Here is a 24,859-nt window from a genome sequence, read left to right as displayed (position 1 = left end):
TATTTGGAGACATTCGTTTTTCCACTATTACCCTCTTACCGCTCCGAATGTGCACTTGCATTTTCTACAGAAAGAGTGTTTCAGAACGGCTCAATCAAAACTAAGGTTCAACTCTTTTAGTTGAACACACAGAACAGAAAGAAGTTTCACACAATTCTTCTGTGTAGTTTTTATTTTAGACATTCCTTTTCCCAATATAGGCCTCTTAGCGCTCAGAATGTCCAATTGCAGTTTCTACAGAAAGAGTGTTTCAGAACGGCTCAATCAAAAGTAAGGTTCAACTCTGTTAGTTGAATGCACAGAACAGAAAGAAGTTTCATACAATGCTTCTGTGTAGTTTATATTTGAGCATATTCTTTTTTCCACTATTACCCACTTAGCGCTACGAATGTCCAGTTGCATTTTCTACAGACAGAGTGTTTCCAAACTGCTCAATCAAAAGTATGGTTTAACTCTGTTAGCTGAATGCTCAGATCAGAAAGAAGTTTCACAGAATGCTTCTGTGTAGTTTATATTTGAATATATTCCTTTTTCCACTACTACGCTCTTAGCGCTCCAAATGTCCAGTTGCATTTTCTACAGAAAGAGTGTTCAGATCTGCTCAATCAAAAGTATGGTTTAACTCTGTTAGCTGAATGCACAGATCAGAAAGAAGTTTCACCGAATGATTCTGTGTAGTTTATATTTGAAGACATTCCTTTTTCCACTATTACCCTCTTAGCGCTCCGAATCTCCACTTGCATTTTCTACAAAAAGAGTTTTTCATAACTGCTTAATCAAAAATATGGTTTATCTCTGTTAACTGAATTTACAGATCAGAAATAAGTTTCACAGAATGCATCTGTGTAGTTTTTATTTGAAGATATTCTTTTTCCCAATGTAGGCATCTTAGCGCTTAGCATGTCCAATTGCAGTTTCTGCAGAAAGAGTGTTTCAGAACGGCTCAATCAAAAGTAAGGTTCAACTCTGTTAGTTGAATGCACAGAACTGAAAGAATTTTCACAGAATGCTACTGTGTAGTTTATATTTGAATATATTCCTTTTTCCACTATTACCCTCTTAGCGCTCCGAATGTCCACTTGCATTTTCTACAGAAAGAGTGTTCAGAACTGCGCAATCAAAAGTATGGTTTAACTCTGTTAGCTTAATGAACATATCAGAAATAAGTTTCACACAATGCTTCTGTGTAGTTTTTATTTGAAGATATTATTTTTCCCAATATAGGCCTCTTAGCGCTCAGAATGTCCAATTGCAGTTTCTACAGAAAGAGTGTTTCAGAAAGGCTCAATCAAAAGTCAGGTTCAGCTCTGTTAGTTGAATGCACAGAACAGAAAGAAGTTTCATACAATGCTTCTGTGTAGTTTATATTTGAACATATTCTTTTTTCCACTATTACCCACATAGCGCTACGAATGTCCAGATGCATTTTCTACAGACAGAGTTTTTCAAAACTGCTCAATCAAAAGTATGGTTTAACTCTGTTAGCTGAATGCTCAGATCAGAAAGAAGTTTCACAGAATGCTTCTGTGTAGTTTATATTTGAATATATTCCTTTTTCCACTACTACTCTCTTAGCGCTCCAAATGTCCAGTTGCATTTTCTACAGAAAGAGTGTTCAGATCTGCTCAATCAAAAGTATGGTTTAACTCTGTTAGCTGAATGCACAGATCAGAAAGAATTTTCACAGAATGATTCTGTGTAGTTTTTATTTGGAGAAATTCCTATTTCCTCTATTACCCTCTTAGCGCTCCGAATCTCCACTTGCATTTTCTACAGAAAGAGTGTTTCAGAACGGCTCAATCAAAACTAAGGTTCAACTCTTTTAGGTGAACAAACAGAACAGAAAGAAGTTTCACACAATTCTTCTGTGTAGTTTTTATTTGTAGACATTCTTTTTCCCAATATAGGCCTCTTAGCGCTCAGAATGTCCAATTGCAGTTTCTACAGAAAGAGTGTTTCAGAACGGCTCAATCAAAAGTAAGGTTCAACTCTGTTAGTTGAATGCACAGAACAGAATAAAGTTTCATACAATGCTTCTGTGTAGTTTATATTTGAACATATTCTTTTTTCCACTATTACCCACTTTGTGCTACGAATGTCCAGTTGCATTTTCTACAGACAGAATGTTTCAAAACTGCTCAATCAAAAGTATGGTTTAACTCTGTTAGCTGAATGCTCAGATCAGAAAGAAGTTTCACAGAATGCTTCTGTGTAGTTTATATTTGAATATATTCCTTTTTCCACTACTACGCTCTTAGCGCTCCAAATGTCCAGTTGCATTTTCTACAGAAAGAGTGTTCAGATCTGCTCAATCAAAAGTATGGTTTAACTTTGTTAGCTGAATGCACAGATCAGAAAGAAGTTTCACCGAATGATTCTGTGTAGTATATATTTGAAGACATTCCTTTTTCCACTATTACCCACTTAGCTCTCCGAATCTCCACTTGCATTTTCTACAAAAAGAGTGTTTCATAACTGCTCAATCAAAAATATGTTTTATCTCTGTTAACTGAATTTACAGATCAGAAATAAGTTTCACAGAATGCATCTGTGTAGTTTTTATTTGAAGATATTCTTTTTCCCAATATAGGCCTCTTAGCGCTTAGCATGTCCAATTGCAGTTTCTACAGAAAGAGTGTTTCAGAACGGCTCAATCAAAAGTAAGGTTCAACTCTGTTAGTTGAATGCACAGAACAGAAAGAATTTTCACAGAATGCTACTGTGTAGTTTATATTTGAATATATTCCTTTTTCCACTATTACCCTCTTAGCGCTCCGAATGTCCACTTGCATTTTCTACAGAAAGAGTGTTCAGAACTGCGCAATCAAAAGTATGGTTTAACTCTGTTAGCTTAATGAACATATCAGAAATAAGTTTCACACAATGCTTCTGTGTAGTTTTTATTTGAAGATATTATTTTTCCCAATATAGGCCTCTTAGCGCTCAGAATGTCCAATTGCAGTTTCTACAGAAAGAGTGTTTCAGAACGGCTCAATCAAAACTAAGGTTCAACTCTTTTAGTTGAACAAACAGAACAGAAAGAAGTTTCACACAATTCTTCTGTGTAGTTTTTATTTGTAGACATTCTTTTTCCCAATATTGGCCTCTTAGCGCTCAGAATGTCCAATTGCAGTTTCTACAGAAAGAGTGTTTCAGAACGGCTCAATCAAAAGTAAGGTTCAACTCTGTTAGTTGAATGCACAGAACAGAAAGAAGTTTCATACAATGCTTCTGTGTAGTTTATATTTGAACATATTCTTTTTTCCACTATTACCCACTTAGCGCTACCAATGTCCAGTTGCATTTTCTACAGACAGAGTGTTTCAAAACTGCTCAATCAAAAGTATGGTTTAACTCTGTTAGCTGAATGCTCAGATCAGAAAGAAGTTTCACAGAATGCTTCTGTGTAGTTTATATTTGAAGACATTCCTTTTTCCACTATTACCCTCTTAGCGCTCCGAATCTCCACTTGCATTTTCTACAAAAAGAGTGTTTCATAACTGCTCAATCAAAAATATGTTTTATCTCTGTTAACTGAATTTACAGATCAGAAATAAGTTTCACAGAATGCATCTGTGTAGTTTTTATTTGAAGATATTCTTTTTCCCAATGTAGGCCTCTTAGCCCTTAGCATGTCCAATTGCAGTTTCTACAGAAAGAGTGTTTCAGAACGGCTCAATCAAAAGTAAGGTTCAACTCTGTTAGTTGAATGCACAGAACAGAAAGAATTTTCACAGAATGCTACTGTGTAGTTTATATTAGCATATATTCCTTTTTCCACTATTAACCTCTTAGCGCTCCGAATGTCCACTTGCATTTTCTACAGAAAGAGTGTTCAGAACTGCGCAATCAAAAGTATGGTTTAAATCTGTTAGCTTAATGAACATATCAGAAATAAGTTTCACACAATGCTTCTGTGTAGTTTTTATTTGAAGATATTAGTTTTCCCAATATAGGCCTCTTAGCGCTCAGAATGTCCAATTACAGTTTCTACAGAAAGAGTGTTTCAGAAAGGCTCAATCAAAAGTAAGGTTCAACTCTGTTAGTTGAATGCACAGAACAGAAAGAAGTTTCATACAATGCTTCTGTGTAGTTTATATTTGAACATATTCTTTTTTCCACTATTACCCACTTAGCGCTACGAATGTCCAGTTGCATTTTCTACAGACAGAGTGTTTCAAAACTGCTCAATCAAAAGTATGGTTTAACTCTGTTAGCTGAATGCTCAGATCAGAAAGAAGTTTCACAGAATGCTTCTGTGTAATTTATATTTGAATATATTCCTTTTTCCACTACTACTCTCTTAGCGCTCCAAATGTCCAGTTGCATTTTCTACAGAAAGAGTGTTCAGATCTGCTCAATCAAAAGTATGGTTTAACTCTGTTAGCTGAATGCACAGATCAGAAAGAAGTTTCACAGAATGATTCTGTGTAGTTTATATTTGGAGACATTCCTTTTTCCACTATTACCCTCTTAGCGCTCCGAATCTCCACTTGCATTTTCTACAGAAAGACTGTTTCAGAATGGCTCAATCAAAACTAAGGTTCAACTCTTATAGTTGAACACACAGAACAGAAAGAAGTTTCACACAATTTTTCTGTGTAGTTTTTATTTGTAGACAATCCTTTTCCCAATATAGGCCTGTTAGCGCTCAGAATGTCCAATTGCAGTTTCTACAGAAAGAGTGTTTCAGAACGGCTCAATCAAAAGTAAGGTTCAACTCTGTTAGTTGAATGCACAGAACAGAAAGAAGTTTCATACAATGCTTCTGTGTAGTTTATATTTGAACATATTCTTTTTTCCACTATTTCCCACTTAGCGCTACGAATGTCCAGTTGCATTTTCTACAGACAGAGTGTTTCAAAACTGCTCAATCAAAAATATGGTTTAACTCTGTTAGCTGAATGCTCAGATCAGAAAGAAGTTTCACAGAATGCTTCTGTGTAGTTTATATTTGAATATATTCCTTTTTCCACTACTACGCTCTTAGCGCTCCAAATGTCCAGTTCCATTTTCTACAGAAAGAGTGTTCAGATCTGCTCATTCAAAAGTATGGTTTAACTCTGTTAGCTGAATGCACAGATCAGAAAGAAGTTTCACCGAATGATTCTGTGTAGTTTATATTTGAAGACATTCCTTTCTCCACTATTACCCTCTTAGCGCTCCGAATCTCCACTTGCATTTTCTACAAAAAGAGTGTTTCATAACTGCTCAATCAAAAATATGTTTTATCTCTGTTAACTGAATTTACAGATCAGAAATAAGTTTCACAGAATGCATCTGTGTAGTTTTTATTTGAAGATATTCTTTTTCCCAATGTAGGCCTCTTAGCGCTTAGCATGTCCAATTGCAGTTTCTACAGAAAGAGTGTTTCAGAACGACTCAATCAAAAGTAAGGTTCAACTCTGTTAGTTGAATGCACAGAACAGAAAGAATTTTCACTGAATGCTACTCTGTAGTTTATATATGAATATATTCCTTTTTCCACTATTACCCTCTTAGCGCTCCGAATCTCCACTTGCATTTTCTACAGAAAGAGTGTTCAGAACTGCGCAATCAAAAGTATGGTTTAACCCTGTTAGCTTAATGAACATATCAGAAATAAGTTTCACACAATGCTTCTGTGTAGTTTTTATTTGAAGATATTATTTTTCCCAATATAGGCCTCTTAACGCTCAGAATGTCCAATTGCAGTTTCTACAGAAAGAGTGTTTCAGAAAGGCTCAATCAAAAGTAAGGTTCAACTCTGTTAGTTGAATGCACAGAACAGAAAGAAGTTTCATACAATGCTTCTGTGTAGTTTATATTTGAACATATTCTTTTTTCCACTATTACCCACTTAGCGCTACGAATGTCCAGTTGCATTTTCTACAGACAGAGTGTTTCAAAACTGCTCAATCAAAAGTATGGTTAAACTCTGTTAGCTGAATGCTCAGATCAGAAAGAAGTTTCACAGAATGCTTCTGTGTAGTTTATATTTGAATATATTCCTTTTTCCACGACTACTCTCTTAGCGCTCCAAATGTCCAGTTGCATTTTCTACAGAAAGAGTGTTCAGATCTGCTCATTCAAAAGTATGGTTTAACTCTGTTAGCTGAATGCACAGATCAGAAAGAAGTTTCACCGAATGATTCTGTGTAGTCTATATTTGAAGACATTCCTATTTCCACAATTATCCTCTTAGCGCTCCGAATCTCCACTTGCATTTTCTACAAAAAGAGTGTTTCATAACTGCTCAATCAAAAATATGTTTTATCTCTGTTAACTGAATTTACAGATCAGAAATAAGTTTCACAGAATGCATCTGTGTAGTTTTTATTTGAAGATATTCTTTTTCCCAATGTAGGCCTCTTAGCGCTTAGCATGTCCAATTGCAGTTTCTACAGAAAGAGTGTTTCAGAACGGCTCAATCAAAAGTAAGGTTCAACTCTGTTAGTTGAATGCACAGAACAGAAAGAATTTTCACTGAATGCTACTGTGTAGTTTATATTTGAATATATTACTTTTTCCACTATTACCCTCTTAGCGCTCCGAATGTCCACTTGCATTTTCTACAGAAAGAGTGTTCAGAACTGCGCAATCAAAAGTATGGTTTAACTCTGTTAGCTTAATGAACATATCAGAAATAAGTTTCACACAATGCTTCTGTGTAGTTTTTATTTGAAGATATTATTTTTCCCAATATAGGCCTCTTAGCGCTCAGAATGTCCAATTGCAGTTTCTACAGAAAGAGTGTTTCAGAAAGGCTCAAACAAAAGTAAGGTTCAACTCTGTTAGTTGAATGCACAGAACAGAAAGAAGTTTCATACAATGCTTCTGTGTAGTTTATATTTGAACATATTCTTTTTTCCACTATTACCCACTTAGCGCTACGAATGTCCAGTTGCATTTTCTACAGACAGAGTGTTTCAAAACTGCTCAATCAAAAGTATGGTTTAACTCTGTTAGCTGAATGCTCAGATCAGAATGAAGTTTCACAGAATGCTTCTGTGTAGTTTATATTTGAATATATTCCTTTTTCCACTACTACTCTCTTAGCGCTCCAAATGTCCAGTTGCATTTTCTACAGAAAGAGTGTTCAGATCTGCTCAATCAAAAGTATGGTTTAACTCTGTTAGCTGAATGCACAGATCAGAAAGAAGTTTCACAGAATGATTCTGTGTAGTTTATATTTGGAGACATTCCTTTTTCCACTATTACCCTCTTAGCGCTCCGAATCTCCACTTGCATTTTCTACAGAAAGAGTGTTTCAGAACGGCTCAATCAAAACTAAGGTTCAACTCTTTTAGTTGAACACACTGAACAGAAAGAAGTTTCACACAATTCTTCTGTGTAGTTTTTATTTGTAGACATTCCTTTTCCCAATATAGGCCTCTTAGCGCTCAGAATGTCCAATTGCAGTTTCTACAGAAAGAGTGTTTCAGAACGGCTCAATCAAAACTAAGGTTCAACTCTGTTAGTTGAATGCACAGAACAGAAAGGAGTTTCATACAATGATTCTGTGTAGTTTATATTTGAACATATTCTTTTTTCCACTATTACCCACTTAGCGCTACGAATGTCCAGTTGCATTTTCTACAGACAGAGTGTTTCAAAACTGCTCAATCAAAAGTATGGTTTAACTCTGTTAGCTGAATGCTCAGATCAGAAAGAAGTTTCACAGAATGCTTCTGTGTAGTTTATATTTGAATATATTCCTTTTTCCACTACTACGCTCTTAGCGCTCCAAATGTCCAGTTGCATTTTCTACAGAAAGAGTGTTCAGATCTGCTCAATCAAAAGTATGGTTTAACTCTGTTAGCTGAATGCACAGATCAGAAAGAAGTTTCACAGAATGATTCTGTGTAGTTTATATTTGGAGACATTCCTTTTTCCACTATTACCCTCTTAGCGCTCCGAATCTCCACTTGCATTTTCTACAGAAAGACTGTTTCAGAACGGCTCAATCAAAACTAAGGTTCAACTCTTTTAGTTGAACACACAGAACAGAAAGAAGTTTCACACAATTTTTCTGTGTAGTTTTTATTTGTAGACATTCCTTTTCCCAATATAGGCCTCTTAGCGCTCAGAATGTCCAATTGCAGTTTCTACAGAAAGAGTGTTTCAGAACGGCTCAATCAAAAGTAAGGTTCAACTCTGTTAGTTGAATGCACAGAACAGAAAGAAGTTTCATACAATGCTTCTGTGTAGTTTATATTTGAACATATTCTTTTTTCCACTATTTCCCACTTAGCGCTACGAATGTCCAGTTGCATTTTCTACAGACAGAGTGTTTCAAAACTGCTCAATCAAAAATATGGTTTAACTCTGTTAGCTGAATGCTCAGATCAGAAAGAAGTTTCACAGAATGCTTCTGTGTAGTTTATATTTGAATATATTCCTTTTTCCACTACTACGCTCTTAGCGCTCCAAATGTCCAGTTGCATTTTCTACAGAAAGAGTGTTCAGATCTGCTCATTCAAAAGTATGGTTTAACCCTGTTAGCTGAATGCACAGATCAGAAAGAAGTTTCACCGAATCATTCTGTGTAGTTTATATTTGAAGACATTCCTATTTCCACTATTACCCTCTTAGCGCTCCGAATCTCCACTTGCATTTTCTACAAAAAGAGTGTTTCATAACTGCTCAATCAAAAATATGTTTTATCTCTGTTAACTGAATTTACAGATCAGAAATAAGTTTCACAGAATGCATCTGTGTAGTTTTTATTTGAAGATATTCTTTTTCCCAATGTAGGCCTCTTAGCGCTTAGCATGTCCAATTGCAGTTTCTACAGAAAGAGTGTTTCAGAACGGCTCAATCAAAAGTAAGGTTCAACTCTGTTAGTTGAATGCACAGAACAGAAAGAATTTTCACTGAATGCTACTCTGTAGTTTATATTTGAATATATTCCTTTTTCCACTATTACCCTCTTAGCGCTCCGAATCTCCACTTGCATTTTCTACAGAAAGAGTGTTCAGAACTGCGCAATCAAAAGTATGGTTTAACCCTGTTAGCTTAATGAACATATCAGAAATAAGTTTCACACAATGCTTCTGTGTAGTTTTTATTTGAAGCTATTATTTTTCCCAATATAGGCCTCTTAGCGCTCAGAATGTCCAATTGCAGTTTCTACAGAAAGAGTGTTTCAGAAAGGCTCAATCAAAAGTAAGGTTCAACTCTGTTAGTTGAATGCACAGAACAGAAAGAAGTTTCATACAATGCTTCTGTGTAGTTTATATTTGAACATATTCTTTTTTCCACTATTACCCACTTAGCGCTACGAATGTCCAGTTGCATTTTCTACAGACAGAGTGTTTCAAAACTGCTCAATCAAAAGTATGGTTAAACTCTGTTAGCTGAATGCTCAGATCAGAAAGAAGTTTCACAGAATGCTTCTGTGTAGTTTATATTTGAATATATTCCTTTTTCCACGACTACTCTATTAGCGCTCCAAATGTCCAGTTGCATTTTCTACAGAAAGAGTGTTCAGATCTGCTCATTCAAAAGTATGGTTTAACTCTGTTAGCTGAATGCACAGATCAGAAAGAAGTTTCACCGAATGATTCTGTGTAGTCTATATTTGAAGACATTCCTATTTCCACAATTATCCTCTTAGCGCTCCGAATCTCCACTTGCATTTTCTACAAAAAGAGTGTTTCATAACTGCTCAATCAAAAATATGTTTTATCTCTGTTAACTGAATTTGCAGATCAGAAATAAGTTTCACAGAATGCATCTGTGTAGTTTTTATTTGAAGATATACTTTTTCCCAATGTAGGCCTCTTAGCGCTTAGCATGTCCAATTGCAGTTTCTACAGAAAGAGTGTTTCAGAACGGCTCAATCAAAAGTAAGGTTCAACTCTGTTAGTTGAATGCACAGAACAGAAAGAATTTTCACTGAATGCTACTGTGTAGTTTATATTTGAATATATTCCTTTTTCCACTATTACCCTCTTAGCGCTCCGAATGTCCACTTGCATTTTCTACAGAAAGAGTGTTCAGAACTGCGCAATCAAAAGTATGGTTTAACTCTGTTAGCTTAATGAACATATCAGAAATAAGTTTCACACAATGCTTCTGTGTAGTTTTTATTTGAAGATATTATTTTTCCCAATATAGGCCTCTTAGCGCTCAGAATGTCCAATTGCAGTTTCTACAGAAAGAGTGTTTCAGAAAGGCTCAATCAAAAGTAAGGTTCAACTCTGTTAGTTGAATGCACAGAACAGAAAGAAGTTTCATACAATGCTTCTGTGTAGTTTATATTTGAACATATTCTTTTTTCCACTATTACCCACTTAGCGCTACGAATGTCCAGTTGCATTTTCTACAGACAGAGTGTTCCAAAACTGCTCAATCAAAAGTATGGTTTAACTCTGTTAGCTGAATGCTCAGATCAGAATGAAGTTTCACAGAATGCTTCTGTGTAGTTTATATTTGAATATATTCCTTTTTCCACTACTACTCTCTTAGCGCTCCAAATGTCCAGTTGCATTTTCTACAGAAAGAGTGTTCAGATCTGCTCAATCAAAAGTATGGTTTAACTCTGTTAGCTGAATGCACAGATCAGAAAGAAGTTTCACAGAATGATTCTGTGTAGTTTATATTTGAAGACATTCCTTTTTCCACTATTACCCTCTTAGCGCTCCGAATCTCCACTTGCATTTTCTACAAAAAGAGTGTTTCATAACTGCTCAATCAAAAATATGTTTTATCTCTGTTAACTGAATTTACAGATCAGAAATAAGTTTCACAGAATGCATCTGTGTAGTTTTTATTTGAAGATATTCTTTTTCCCAATGTAGGCCTCTTAGCCCTTAGCATGTCCAATTGCAGTTTCTACAGAAAGAGTGTTTCAGAACGGCTCAATCAAAAGTAAGGTTCAACTCTGTTAGTTGAATGCACAGAACAGAAAGAATTTTCACAGAATGCTACTGTGTAGTTTATATTAGCATATATTCCTTTTTCCACTATTAACCTCTTTGCGCTCCGAATGTCCACTTGCATTTTCTACAGAAAGAGTGTTCAGAACTGCGTAATCAAAAGTATGGTTTAAATCTGTTAGCTTAATGAACATATCAGAAATAAGTTTCACACAATGCTTCTGTGTAGTTTTTATTTGAAGATATTATTTTTCCCAATATAGGCCTCTTAGCGCTCAGAATGTCCAATTACAGTTTCTACAGAAAGAGTGTTTCAGAAAGGCTCAATCAAATTAAGGTTCAACTCTGTTAGTTGAATGCACAGAACAGAAAGAAGTTTCATACAATGCTTCTGTGTAGTTTATATTTGAACATATTCTTTTTTCCACTATTACCCACTTAGCGCTACGAATGTCCAGTTGCATTTTCTACAGACAGAGTGTTTCAAAACTGCTCAATCAAAAGTATGGTTTAACTCTGTTAGCTGAATGCTCAGATCAGAAAGAAGTTTCACAGAATGCTTCTGTGTAGTTTATATTTGAATATATTCCTTTTTCCACTACTACTCTCTTAGCGCTCCAAATGTCCAGTTGCATTTTCTACAGAAAGAGTGTTCAGATCTGCTCAATCAAAAGTATGGTTTAACTCTGTTAGCTGAATGCACAGATCAGAAAGAAGTTTCACAGAATGATTCTGTGTAGTTTATATTTGGAGACATTCCTTTTTCCACTATTACCCTCTTAGCGCTCCGAATCTCCACTTGCATTTTCTACAGAAAGACTGTTTCAGAACGGCTCAATCAAAACTAAGGTTCAACTCTTTTAGTTGAACACACAGAACAGAAAGAAGTTTCACACAATTTTTCTGTGTAGTTTTTATTTGTAGACATTCCTTTTCCCAATATAGGCCTCTTAGCGCTCAGAATGTCCAATTGCAGTTTCTACAGAAAGAGTGTTTCAGAACGGCTCAATCAAAAGTAAGGTTCAACTCTGTTAGTTGAATGCACAGAACAGAAAGTAGTTTCATACAATGCTTCTGTGTAGTTTATATTTGAACATATTCTTTTTTCCACTATTTCCCACTTAGCGCTTCGAATGTCCAGTTGCATTTTCTACAGACAGAGTGTTTCAAAACTGCTCAATCAAAAATATGGTTTAACTCTGTTAGCTGAATGCTCAGATCAGAAAGAAGTTTCACAGAATGCTTCTGTGTAGTTTATATTTGAATATATTCCTTTTTCCACTACTACGCTCTTAGCGCTCCAAATGTCCAGTTGCATTTTCTACAGAAAGAGTGTTCAGATCTGCTCATTCAAAAGTATGGTTTAACTCTGTTAGCTGAATGCACAGATCAGAAAGAAGTTTCACCGAATCATTCTGTGTAGTTTATATTTGAAGACATTCCTATTTCCACTATTACCCTCTTAGCGCTCCGAATCTCCACTTGCATTTTCTACAAAAAGACTGTTTCATAACTGCTCAATCAAAAATATGTTTTATCTCTGTTAACTGAATTTACAGATCAGAAATAAGTTTCACAGAATGCATCTGTGTAGTTTTTATTTGAAGATATTCTTTTTCCCAATGTAGGCCTCTTAGCGCTTAGCATGTCCAATTGCAGTTTCTACAGAAAGAGTGTTTCAGAACGGCTCAATCAGAAGTAAGGTTCAACTCTGTTATTTGAATGCACAGAACAGAAAGAATTTTCACTGAATGCTACTCTGTAGTTTATATTTGAATATATTCCTTTTTCCACTATTACCCTCTTAGCGCTCCGAATGTCCACTTGCATTTTCTACAGAAAGAGTGTTCAGAACTGCGCAATCAAAAGTATGGTTTAACTCTGTTAGCTTAATGAACATATCAGAAATAAGTTTCACACAATGCTTCTGTGTAGTTTTTATTTGAAGATATTATTTTTCCCAATATAGGCCTCTTAGCGCTCAGAATGTCCAATTGCAGTTTCTACAGAAAGAGTGTTTCAGAAAGGCTCAATCAAAAGTAAGGTTCAACTCTGTTAGTTGAATGCACAGAACAGAAAGAAGTTTCATACAATGCTTCTGTGTAGTTTATATTTGAACATATTCTTTTTTCCACTATTACCCACTTAGCGCTACGAATGTCCAGTTGCATTTTCTACAGACAGAGTGTTTCAAAACTGCTCAATCAAAAGTATGGTTTAACTCTGTTAGCTGAATGCTCAGATCAGAATGAAGTTTCACAGAATGCTTCTGTGTAGTTTATATTTGAATATATTCCTTTTTCCACTACTACTCTCTTAGCGCTCCAAATGTCCAGTTGCATTTTCTACAGAAAGAGTGTTCAGATCTGCTCAATCAAAAGTATGGTTTAACTCTGTTAGCTGAATGCACAGATCAGAAAGAAGTTTCACAGAATGATTCTGTGTAGTTTATATTTGGAGACATTCCTTTTTCCACTATTACCCTCTTAGCGCTCCGAATCTCCACTTGCATTTTCTACAGAAAGAGTGTTTCAGGACGGCTCAATCAAAACTAAGGTTCAACTCTTTTAGTTGAACACACAGAACAGAAAGAAGTTTCACACAATTCTTCTGTGTAGTTTTTATTTTAGACATTCCTTTTCCCAATATAGGCCTCTTAGCGCTCAGAATGTCCAATTGCAGTTTCTACAGAAAGAGTGTTTCAGAACGGCTCAATCAAAAGTAAGGTTCAACTCTGTTAGTTGAATGCACCGAACAGAAAGAAGTTTCATACAATGCTTCTGTGTAGTTTATATTTGAATATATTCCTTTTTCCACTACTACGATCTTAGCGCTCCAAATGTCCAGTTGCATTTTCTACAGAAAGAGTGTTCAGATCTGCTCAATCAAAAGTATGGTTTAACTCTGTTAGCTGAATGCACAGATCAGAAAGAAGTTTCACCGAATGATTCTGTGTAGTTTATATTTGAAGACATTCCTTTCTCCACTATTACCCTCTTAGCGCTCCGAATCTCCACTTGCATTTTCTACAAAAAGAGTGTTTCATAACTGCTCAATCAAAAATATGTTTTATCTCTGTTAACTGAATTTACAGATCAGAAATAAGTTTCACAGAATGCATCTGTGTAGTTTTTATTTGAAGATATTCTTTTTCCCAATGTAGGCCTCTTAGCGCTTAGCATGTCCAATTGCAGTTTCTACAGAAAGAGTGTTTCAGAACGGCTCAATCAAAAGTAAGGTTCAACTCTCTTAGTTGAATGCACAGAACAGAAAGAAGTTTCATACAATGCTTCTGTGTAGTTTATATTTGAACATATTCTTTTTTCCACTATTACCCACTTAGCGCTACGAATGTCCAGTTGCATTTTCTACAGACAGAGTGTTTCAAAACTGCTAAATCAAAAGTATGGTTTAACTCTGTTAGCTGTATGTTCAGATCAGAAAGAAGTTTCACAGAATGCTTCTGTGTAGTTTATATTTGAATATATTCCTTTTTCCACTACTACTCTCTTAGCGCTCCAAATGTCCAGTAGCATTTTCTACAGAAAGAGTGTTCAGATCTGCTCAATCAAAAGTATGGTTTAACTCTGTTACCTGAATGCACAGATCAGAAAGAAGTTTCACAGAATGATTCTGTGTAGTTTATATTTGGAGACATTCCTTTTTCCACTATTACCCTCTTAGCGCTCCGAATCTCCACTTGCATTTTCTACAGAAAGAGTGTTTCCGAACGGCTCAATCAAAACTAAGGTTCAACCCTTTTAGTTGAACACACAGAACAGAAAGAAGTTTCACACAATTCTTCTGTGTAGTTTTTATTTGTAGACATTCCTTTTCCCAATATAGGCCTCTTAGCGCTCAGAAGGTCCAATTGCAGTTTCTACAGAAAGAGTGTTTCAGAACGGCTCAATCAAAAGTAAGGTTCAACTCCGTTAGTTGAATGCACAGAACAGAAAGAAGTTTCATACAATGCTTCTGTGTAGTTTATATTTGAACATATTCTTTTTTCCACTATTACCCACTTAGCGCTACGAATGTCCAGTTGCATTTTCTACAGACAGATTGTTTCAAAACTGCTCAATCAAAAGTATGGTTTAACTCTGTTAGCTGAATGCTCAGATCAGAAAGAAGTTTCACAGAATGCTTCTGTGTAGTTTATATTTGAATATATTCCTTTTCCCACTACTATGCTCTTAGCGCTCCAAATGTCCAGTTGCATTTTCTACAGAAAGAGTGTTCAGATATGCTCAATCAAAAGTATGGTTTAACTCCGTTAGCTGAATGCACAGATCAGAAAGAAGTTTCACAGAATGGTTCTGTGTAGTTTATATTTGGAGACATTCGTTTTTCCACTATTACCCTCTTACCGCTCCGAATGTGCACTTGCATTTTCTACAGAAAGAGTGTTTCAGAACGGCTCAATCAAAACTAAGGTTCAACTCTTTTAGCTGAACACACAGAACAGAAAGAAGTTTCACACAATTCTTCTGTGTAGTTTTTATTTTAGACATTCCTTTTCCCAATATAGGCCTCTTAGCGCTCAGAATGTCCAATTGCAGTTTCTACAGAAAGAGTGTTTCAGAACGGCTCAATCAAAAGTAAGGTTCAACTCTGTTAGTTGAATGCACAGAACAGAAAGAAGTTTCATACAATGCTTCTGTGTAGTTTATATTTGAGCATATTCTTTTTTCCACTATTACCCACTTAGCGCTACGAATGTCCAGTTGCATTTTCTACAGACAGAGTGTTTCCAAACTGCTCAATCAAAAGTATGGTTTAACTCTGTTAGCTGAATGCTCAGATCAGAAAGAAGTTTCACAGAATGCTTCTGTGTAGTTTATATTTGAATATATTCCTTTTTCCACTACTACGCTCTTAGCGCTCCAAATGTCCAGTTGCATTTTCTACAGAAAGAGTGTTCAGATCTGCTCAATCAAAAGTATGGTTTAACTCTGTTAGCTGAATGCACAGATCAGAAAGAAGTTTCACCGAATGATTCTGTGTAGTTTATATTTGAAGACATTCCTTTTTCCACTATTACCCTCTTAGCGCTCCGAATCTCCACTTGCATTTTCTACAAAAAGAGTTTTTCATAACTGCTTAATCAAAAATATGGTTTATCTCTGTTAACTGAATTTACAGATCAGAAATAAGTTTCACAGAATGCATCTGTGTAGTTTTTATTTGAAGATATTCTTTTTCCCAATGTAGGCATCTTAGCGCTTAGCATGTCCAATTGCAGTTTCTGCAGAAAGAGTGTTTCAGAACGGCTCAATCAAAAGTAAGGTTCAACTCTGTTAGTTGAATGCACAGAACTGAAAGAATTTTCACAGAATGCTACTGTGTAGTTTATATTTGAATATATTCCTTTTTCCACTATTACCCTCTTAGCGCTCCGAATGTCCACTTGCATTTTCTACAGAAAGAGTGTTCAGAACTGCGCAATCAAAAGTATGGTTTAACTCTGTTAGCTTAATGAACATATCAGAAATAAGTTTCACACAATGCTTCTGTGTAGTTTTTATTTGAAGATATTATTTTTCCCAATATAGGCCTCTTAGCGCTCAGAATGTCCAATTGCAGTTTCTACAGAAAGAGTGTTTCAGAAAGGCTCAATCAAAAGTCAGGTTCAGCTCTGTTAGTTGAATGCACAGAACAGAAAGAAGTTTCATACAATGCTTCTGTGTAGTTTATATTTGAACATATTCTTTTTTCCACTATTACCCACTTAGCGCTACGAATGTCCAGATGCATTTTCTACAGACAGAGTGTTTCAAAACTGCTCAATCAAAAGTATGGTTTAACTCTGTTAGCTGAATGCTCAGATCAGAAAGAAGTTTCACAGAATGCTTCTGTGTAGTTTATATTTGAATATATTCCTTTTTCCACTACTACTCTCTTAGCGCTCCAAATGTCCAGTTGCATTTTCTACAGAAAGAGTGTTCAGATCTGCTCAATCAAAAGTATGGTTTAACTCTGTTAGCTGAATGCACAGATCAGAAAGAATTTTCACAGAATGATTCTGTGTAGTTTTTATTTGGAGAAATTCCTATTTCCTCTATTACCCTCTTAGCGCTCCGAATCTCCACTTGCATTTTCTACAGAAAGAGTGTTTCAGAACGGCTCAATCAAAACTAAGGTTCAACTCTTTTAGGTGAACAAACAGAACAGAAAGAAGTTTCACACAATTCTTCTGTGTAGTTTTTATTTGTAGACATTCTTTTTCCCAATATAGGCCTCTTAGCGCTCAGAATGTCCAATTGCAGTTTCTACAGAAAGAGTGTTTCAGAACGGCTCAATCAAAAGTAAGGTTCAACTCTGTTAGTTGAATGCACAGAACAGAATAAAGTTTCATACAATGCTTCTGTGTAGTTTATATTTGAACATATTCTTTTTTCCACTATTACCCACTTTGTGCTACGAATGTCCAGTTGCATTTTCTACAGACAGAATGTTTCAAAACTGCTCAATCAAAAGTATGGTTTAACTCTGTTAGCTGAATGCTCAGATCAGAAAGAAGTTTCACAGAATGCTTCTGTGTAGTTTATATTTGAATATATTCCTTTTTCCACTACTACGCTCTTAGCGCTCCAAATGTCCAGTTGCATTTTCTACAGAAAGAGTGTTCAGATCTGCTCAATCAAAAGTATGGTTTAACTTTGTTAGCTGAATGCACAGATCAGAAAGAAGTTTCACCGAATGATTCTGTGTAGTATATATTTGAAGACATTCCTTTTTCCACTATTACCCACTTAGCTCTCCGAATCTCCACTTGCATTTTCTACAAAAAGAGTGTTTCATAACTGCTCAATCAAAAATATGTTTTATCTCTGTTAACTGAATTTACAGATCAGAAATAAGTTTCACAGAATGCATCTGTGTAGTTTTTATTTGAAGATATTCTTTTTCCCAATATAGGCCTCTTAGCGCTTAGCATGTCCAATTGCAGTTTCTACAGAAAGAGTGTTTCAGAACGGCTCAATCAAAAGTAAGGTTCAACTCTGTTAGTTGAATGCACAGAACAGAAAGAATTTTCACAGAATGCTACTGTGTAGTTTATATTTGAATATATTCCTTTTTCCACTATTACCCTCTTAGCGCTCCGAATGTCCACTTGCATTTTCTACAGAAAGAGTGTTCAGAACTGCGCAATCAAAAGTATGGTTTAACTCTGTTAGCTTAATGAACATATCAGAAATAAGTTTCACACAATGCTTCTGTGTAGTTTTTATTTGAAGATATTATTTTTCCCAATATAGGCCTCTTAGCGCTCAGAATGTCCAATTGCAGTTTCTACAGAAAGAGTGTTTCAGAACGGCTCAATCAAAACTAAGGTTCAACTCTTTTAGTTGAACAAACAGAACAGAAAGAAGTTTCACACAATTCTTCTGTGTAGTTTTTATTTGTAGACATTCTTTTTCCCAGTATTGGCCTCTTAGCGCTCAGAATGTCCAATTGCAGTTTCTACAGAAAGAGTGTTTCAGAACGGCTCAATCAAAAGTAAGGTTCAACTCTGTTAGTTGAATGCACAGAACAGAAATAAGTTTCATACAATGCTTCTGTGTAGTTTATATTTGAACATATTCTTTTTTCCACTATTACCCACTTAGCGCTACCAATGTCCAGTTGCATTTTCTACAGACAGAGTGTTTCAAAACTGCTCAATCAAAAGTATGGTTTAACTCTGTTAGCTGAATGCTCAGATCAGAAAGAAGTTTCACAGAATGCTTCTGTGTAGTTTATATTTGAATATATTCCTTTTTCCACTACTACGCTCTTAGCGCTCCAAATGTCCAGTTGCATTTACTACAGAAAGAGTGTTCAGATCTGCTCAATCAAAAGTATGGTTTAACTCTGTTAGCTGAATGCACAGATCAGAAAGAAGTTTCACCGAATGATTCTGTGTAGTTTATATTTGAAGACATTCCTTTTTCCACTATTTCCCTCTTAGCGCTCCGAATCTCCACTTGCATTTTCAACAAAAAGAGTGTTTCATAACTGCTCAATCAAAAATACGTTTTATCTCTGTTAAGTGAATTTACAGATCAGAAATAAGTTTCACAGAATGCATCTGTGTAGTTTTTATTTGAAGATATTCTTTTTCCCAATGTAGGCCTCTTAGCGCTTAGCATGTCCAATTGCAGTTTCTACAGAAAGAGTGTTTCAGAACGGCTCAATCAAAAGTAATTTTCAACTCTGTTAGTTGAATGCACAGAACAGAAAGAATTTTCACAGAATTCTACTGTGTAGTTTACATTTGAACATATTCCATTTTCCACTATTACCCTCTTAGCGCTCCGAATCTCCACCTGCATTTTCTACAGAAAGAGTGTTTCAGAACGGCTCAATCAAAACTAAGGTTCAACTCTTTTAGTTGAACAAACAGAACAGAAAGAAGTTTCACACATTTCTTCTGTGTAGTTTTTATTTGTAGACATTCTTTTTCCCAATATAGGCCTCTTAGCGCTCAGAATGTCCAATTGCAGTTTCTACAGAAAGAGTGTTTCAGAACGGCTCAATCAAAAGTAAGGTTCAACTCTGTTAGTTGAATGCACAGAACAGAAAGAATTTTCACAGAATGCTACTGTGTAGTTTATATTTGAATATATTCCTTTTTCCACTATTACCCTCTTAGTGCTCCGAATGTCCACTTGCATATTCTACAGAAAGTGTGTTCAGAACTGCGCAATCAAAAGTATGGTTTAACTCTGTTAGCTTAATGAACATATCAGAAATAAGTTTCACACAATGCTTCTGTGTAGTTTTTATTTGAAGATATTTTTTTTCCCAATAGAGGCCTCTTAGCGCTCAGAATGTCCAATTGCAGTTTCTACAGAAAGAGTGTTTCAGAAAGGCTCAATCAAAAGTAAAGTTCAACTCTGTTAGTTGAATGCACAGAATAGAAAGAAGTTTCATACAATGCTTCTGTGTAGTTTATATTTGAACATATCCTTTTTTCCACTATTACCTACTTAGCGCTACGAATGTCCAGTTACATTTTCTACAGACAGAGTGTTTCAAAACTGCTGAATCAAAAGTATGGTTTAACTCTGTTAGCTGAATGCTCAGATCAGAAAGAAGTTTCACAGAATGCTTCTGTGTAGTTTATATTTGAATATATTCCTTTTTCCACTACTACGCTATTAGCGCTCCAAATGTCCAGTTGCATTTTCTACAGAAAGAGTGTTCAGATCTGCTCAATCAAAAGTATGGTTTAACTCTGTTAGCTGAATGCACAGATCAGAAAGAAGTTTCACCGAATGATTCTGTGTAGTTTATATTTGAAGACATTCCTTTTTCCACTATTACCCTCTTAGCGCTCCGAATCTCCACTTGCATTTTCTACAAAAAGAGTTTTTCATAACTGCTTAATCAAAAATATGGTTTATCTCTGTTAACTGAATTTACAGATCAGAAATAAGTTTCACAGAATGCATCTGTGTAGTTTTTATTTGAAGATATTCTTTTTCCCAATGTAGGCATCTTAGCGCTTAGCATGTCCAATTGCATTTTCTACAGAAAGAGTGTTTCAGAACGGCTCAATCAAAAGTAAGGTTCAACTCTGTTAGTTGAATGCACAGAACTGAAAGAATTTTCACAGAATGCTACTGTGTAGTTTATATTTGAATATATTCCTTTTTCCACTATTACCCTCTTAGCGCTCCGAATGTCCACTTGCATTTTCTACAGAAAGAGTGTTCAGAACTGCGCAATCAAAAGTATGGTTTAACTCTGTTAGCTTAATGAACATATCAGAAATAAGTTTCACACAATGCTTCTGTGTAGTTTTTATTTGAAGATATTATTTTTCCCAATATAGGCCTCTTAGCGCTCAGAATGTCCAATTGCAGTTTCTACAGAAAGAGTGTTTCAGAAAGGCTCAATCAAAAGTCAGGTTCAGCTCTGTTAGTTGAATGCACAGAACAGAAAGAAGTTTCATACAATGCTTCTGTGTAGTTTATATTTGAACATATTCTTTTTTCCACTATTACCCACTTAGCGCTACGAATGTCCAGATGCATTTTCTACAGACAGAGTGTTTCAAAACTGCTCAATCAAAAGTATGGTTTAACTCTGTTAGCTGAATGCTCAGATCAGAAAGAAGTTTCACAGAATGCTTCTGTGTAGTTTATATTTGAATATATTCCTTTTTCCACTACTACTCTCTTAGCGCTCCAAATGTCCAGTTGCATTTTCTACAGAAAGAGTGTTCAGATCTGCTCAATCAAAAGTATGGTTTAACACTGTTAGCTGAATGCACAGATCAGAAAGAATTTTCACAGAATGATTCTGTGTAGTTTTTATTTGGAGAAATTCCTTTTTCCTCTATTACCCTCTTAGCGCTCCGAATCTCCACTTGCATTTTCTACAGAAAGAGTGTTTCAGAACGGCTCAATCAAAACTAAGGTTCAACTCTTTTAGGTGAACAAACAGAACAGAAAGAAGTTTAACACAATTCTTCTGTGTAGTTTTTATTTGTAGACATTCTTTTTCCCAATATAGGCCTCTTAGCGCTCAGAATGTCCAATTGCAGTTTCTACAGAAAGAGTGTTTCAGAACGGCTCAATCAAAAGTAAGGTTCAACTCTGTTAGTTGAATGCACAGAACAGAATAAAGTTTCATACAATGCTTCTGTGTAGTTTATATTTGAACATATTCTTTTTTCCACTATTACCCACTTTGTGCTACGAATGTCCAGTTGCATTTTCTACAGACAGAATGTTTCAAAACTGCTCAATCAAAAGTATGGTTTAACTCTGTTAGCTGAATGCTCAGATCAGAAAGAAGTTTCACAGAATGCTTCTGTGTAGTTTATATTTGAATATATTCCTTTTTCCACTACTACGCTCTTAGCGCTCCAAATGTCCAGTTGCATTTTCTACAGAAAGAGTGTTCAGATCTGCTCAATCAAAAGTATGGTTTAACTTTGTTAGCTGAATGCACAGATCAGAAAGAAGTTTCACCGAATGATTCTGTGTAGTATATATTTGAAGACATTCCTTTTTCCACTATTACCCACTTAGCTCTCCGAATCTCCACTTGCATTTTCTACAAAAAGAGTGTTTCATAACTGCTCAATCAAAAATATGTTTTATCTCTGTTAACTGAATTTACAGATCAGAAATAAGTTTCACAGAATGCATCTGTGTAGTTTTTATTTGAAGATATTCTTTTTCCCAATATAGGCCTCTTAGCGCTTAGCATGTCCAATTGCAGTTTCTACAGAAAGAGTGTTTCAGAACGGCTCAATCAAAAGTAAGGTTCAACTCTGTTAGTTGAATGCACAGAACAGAAAGAATTTTCACAGAATGCTACTGTGTAGTTTATATTTGAATATATTCCTTTTTCCACTATTACCCTCTTAGCGCTCCGAATGTCCACTTGCATTTTCTACAGAAAGAGTGTTCAGAACTGCGCAATCAAAAGTATGGTTTAACTCTGTTAGCTTAATGAACATATCAGAAATAAGTTTCACACAATGCTTCTGTGTAGTTTTTATTTGAAGATATTATTTTTCCCAATATAGGCCTCTTAGCGCTCAGAATGTCCAATTGCAGTTTCTACAGAAAGAGTGTTTCAGAACGGCTCAATCAAAACTAAGGTTCAACTCTTTTAGTTGAACAAACAGAACAGAAAGAAGTTTCACACAATTCTTCTGTGTAGTTTTTATTTGTAGACATTCTTTTTCCCAGTATTGGCCTCTTAGCGCTCAGAATGTCCAATTGCAGTTTCTACAGAAAGAGTGTTTCAGAACGGCTCAATCAAAAGTAAGGTTCAACTCTGTTAGTTGAATGCACAGAACAGAAATAAGTTTCATACAATGCTTCTGTGTAGTTTATATTTGAACATATTCTTTTTTCCACTATTACCCACTTAGCGCTACCAATGTCCAGTTGCATTTTCTACAGACAGAGTGTTTCAAAACTGCTCAATCAAAAGTATGGTTTAACTCTGTTAGCTGAATGCTCAGATCAGAAAGAAGTTTCACAGAATGCTTCTGTGTAGTTTATATTTGAATATATTCCTTTTTCCACTACTACGCTCTTAGCGCTCCAAATGTCCAGTTGCATTTACTACAGAAAGAGTGTTCAGATCTGCTCAATCAAAAGTATGGTTTAACTCTGTTAGCTGAATGCACAGATCAGAAAGAAGTTTCACCGAATGATTCTGTGTAGTTTATATTTGAAGACATTCCTTTTTCCACTATTTCCCTCTTAGCGCTCCGAATCTCCACTTGCATTTTCAACAAAAAGAGTGTTTCATAACTGCTCAATCAAAAATATGTTTTATCTCTGTTAAGTGAATTTACAGATCAGAAATAAGTTTCACAGAATGCATCTGTGTAGTTTTTATTTGAAGATATTCTTTTTCCCAATGTAGGCCTCTTAGCGCTTAGCATGTCCAATTGCAGTTTCTACAGAAAGAGTGTTTCAGAACGGCTCAATCAAAAGTAATTTTCAACTCTGTTAGTTGAATGCACAGAACAGAAAGAATTTTCACAGAATTCTACTGTGTAGTTTACATTTGAACATATTCCATTTTCCACTATTACCCTCTTAGCGCTCCGAATCTCCACCTGCATTTTCTACAGAAAGAGTGTTTCAGAACGGCTCAATCAAAACTAAGGTTCAACTCTTTTAGTTGAACAAACAGAACAGAAAGAAGTTTCACACATTTCTTCTGTGTAGTTTTTATTTGTAGACATTCTTTTTCCCAATATAGGCCTCTTAGCGCTCAGAATGTCCAATTGCAGTTTCTACAGAAAGAGTGTTTCAGAACGGCTCAATCAAAAGTAAGGTTCAACTCTGTTAGTTGAATGCACAGAACAGAAAGAATTTTCACAGAATGCTACTGTGTAGTTTATATTTGAATATATTCCTTTTTCCACTATTACCCTCTTAGTGCTCCGAATGTCCACTTGCATATTCTACAGAAAGTGTGTTCAGAACTGCGCAATCAAAAGTATGGTTTAACTCTGTTAGCTTAATGAACATATCAGAAATAAGTTTCACACAATGCTTCTGTGTAGTTTTTATTTGAAGATATTTTTTTTCCCAATAGAGGCCTCTTAGCGCTCAGAATGTCCAATTGCAGTTTCTACAGAAAGAGTGTTTCAGAAAGGCTCAATCAAAAGTAAAGTTCAACTCTGTTAGTTGAATGCACAGAATAGAAAGAAGTTTCATACAATGCTTCTGTGTAGTTTATATTTGAACATATCCTTTTTTCCACTATTACCTACTTAGCGCTACGAATGTCCAGTTACATTTTCTACAGACAGAGTGTTTCAAAACTGCTGAATCAAAAGTATGGTTTAACTCTGTTAGCTGAATGCTCAGATCAGAAAGAAGTTTCACAGAATGCTTCTGTGTAGTTTATATTTGAATATATTCCTTTTTCCACTACTACGCTATTAGCGCTCCAAATGTCCAGTTGCATTTTCTACAGAAAGAGTGTTCAGATCTGCTCAATCAAAAGTATGGTTTAACTCTGTTAGCTGAATGCACAGATCAGAAAGAAGTTTCACCGAATGATTCTGTGTAGTTTATATTTGAAGACATTCCTTTTTCCACTATTACCCTCTTAGCGCTCCGAATCTCCACTTGCATTTTCTACAAAAAGAGTTTTTCATAACTGCTTAATCAAAAATATGGTTTATCTCTGTTAACTGAATTTACAGATCAGAAATAAGTTTCACAGAATGCATCTGTGTAGTTTTTATTTGAAGATATTCTTTTTCCCAATGTAGGCATCTTAGCGCTTAGCATGTCCAATTGCATTTTCTACAGAAAGAGTGTTTCAGAACGGCTCAATCAAAAGTAAGGTTCAACTCTGTTAGTTGAATGCACAGAACTGAAAGAATTTTCACAGAATGCTACTGTGTAGTTTATATTTGAATATATTCCTTTTTCCACTATTACCCTCTTAGCGCTCCGAATGTCCACTTGCATTTTCTACAGAAAGAGTGTTCAGAACTGCGCAATCAAAAGTATGGTTTA

The sequence above is a fragment of the Symphalangus syndactylus genome, chromosome 14, assembly GCF_028878055.3.
Source record: "Symphalangus syndactylus isolate Jambi chromosome 14, NHGRI_mSymSyn1-v2.1_pri, whole genome shotgun sequence".
NCBI classification, from domain to species: domain Eukaryota; kingdom Metazoa; phylum Chordata; class Mammalia; order Primates; family Hylobatidae; genus Symphalangus; species Symphalangus syndactylus.
This window is presented reverse-complemented; position numbering follows the sequence as displayed.